Source organism: Hyposmocoma kahamanoa, unplaced genomic scaffold, assembly GCF_003589595.1.
Source record: "Hyposmocoma kahamanoa isolate Upper Pololo Valley unplaced genomic scaffold, ASM358959v1 92, whole genome shotgun sequence".
Lineage (NCBI taxonomy): Eukaryota > Metazoa > Arthropoda > Insecta > Lepidoptera > Cosmopterigidae > Hyposmocoma > Hyposmocoma kahamanoa.
Genome location: NW_020654748.1, coordinates 16,645,123 through 16,647,309, shown reverse-complemented (window position 1 = coordinate 16,647,309; position 2,187 = coordinate 16,645,123).

The following is a 2,187-nucleotide window of genomic DNA, read 5'->3' as shown; positions in this document are numbered from 1 at the left end:
TATTTTACTACAACCTCGTACTAGTGGGATTTTCGTCTTATATTACTCTTGTTTCAAAGATTTATATGCCTAATGCTGCGGTCGCACTTCAGTCTCTATTGTCTCGAAGCTCGCTAAAAGTTGTCGCGCCAATACGATGCGGTGGTCGCATTAGCGGCTCCATAATTTTAAACGAAATAACGTGTAAAAATCCAAGATGGCCGCAATACAATTTCCACATCTATTGACTATGGACGACGACTTTCTTTACTTCTACATGTGTGCGAACAATTACTTCATGCATTTATTGAAAGTTAAAAAGAAACCCATAATGAATGAGCGCGGCTAATCGGACCGAGAACCGGTCGTCAAAGGCTTCTAGCGGGCTAAACATCGTGCTGCATGGTCGAACTAGCGTTGTTCATTTCGACTGTTGTTCTCGGACTGACACACGCACTGTCTAAATAATGGAGTGAAGCGACAAAATGGCGTTGGAGCTTTTTCACAATTTTGAAGCTGAACTCATCACACGTGCTCCAAAGAATATCCACCATAAAACCATAATTGTTAGCACACATGTCAATTCATCAGTCAGTCAATTCGTCCGGAAAATCTATTGCGGCCATGTTGGATTATTACACGGTGATTCGTTTAAAATTACGAAGCCGGTAATGTGACCATCGCATTAACTTTACCGTCGCGTTAACTTTTTAGTGAGCAAGGCATCGAAGTTTCGGCACGCATTGCTTCGCGAGATAGAAGCAGGTGCGGCCCCAGCATTACGCAGTACACAGACAACAGCTTTTGTTAAAGTCACTGCTTCTCCATCGCGTCACTGCCCATGTCATTTTGTACCTAAAAATTATGACGCAATTTTGAAGCTATGAGAACATGAATAGAATAATTTGATTGTGTCTGTACAATTAGGTTACGTTTAAAAAAAATTAAGTATTGAAAAAAATTATGATGTTAATTAAAATGTTACGCAATTTATGTAAATCCAATGGTTTTGTTCTAGTATTTTATATTTTCTAGTCCGTTCACATTAGCACTTAGCTGCCGGCAATTTAGGCTATACATGTATAAAATACATAATCGGTAGTGTAGTCAATGTAATTCTTTGTATCATTTTAAGATAGCATATGTATTTTAGTACAATTTTAATGAAAATTTATGTACATTTAATTTAATTTAAGTACATTAGCGATTTTGTTGCGTGTATTCGTGTGCTTTACACTACGATTTTTAATTTTGGTGATTCATTAAATTACTTTTCAAGAATATGTAGTCGAAGAATTGACGTATATGAAAATAATAGATCTCATCGTTCACAGAGATTTGTAATTTGAGAGCGAGTTGCATAAACTATTTTTAAGCTTTGAAGCCTTAAATAAAAATAAATGTTTATTTTAGATAACGTTCCTAAGGCCACATTTGCAAAAGGACAACAAAGTAAGAGAAAATATACATCAAAACAAAATTGGGTATGCAATCACATATTATCATAATGAACTAAGTTTTTTTTTTAAATCTTTTAAATGATGGAAAGTGACGATGAGGTCGACGATCGAGCATGCATATCTAAATAATGCCTACCTGTTCACTCTCGCCTTGAAAAGGCCCAAGTTATAACGTTCAGGGAACAAGTCTACAGGCAGGGAAACTTGCTTACTCAGCAACCCGAAGTGGGTCTTGACTTTCAATACTAGTTGGTGCCAGCGCGCCCTGTCTTCTGCGATCTACCCCCAGTTCTCTGAGTGCAGGGCACGGAGGTTTTTCTCCGCTTCGTCTCTCCATCATGGGCATTTGGGCCGACCAACAGGTCGTCAACCACTAGGACGTATCATGTGTGTCCTTTTCACCGCCCTATGAGCTGGCATCCTTTCGAGGCGTCCGAGCCAACGGAGTCTTGCCGACTTGATTTCTCTTTCCTTCCGAATGGCTATAACTAATTATAGTTTACACAGAGTTTTTAGTCAATACTAGATGTTCGTAGTGTAATGTCACCATTTATTATACTTTATATGTACATACATAATATATAAGAAAATTAGTAGTATTTTTAACCAACGAGTTACCTTTAAATAAATCCTATGAGCTAAATTGAAATTTTATACCCTTCCCAATGGACTAGTTTCGAATATTCTTTATAATCTAAAATTTATAGCTAAATATATGCCTATTTTTTTGTCTGTCTGTATGATGTAT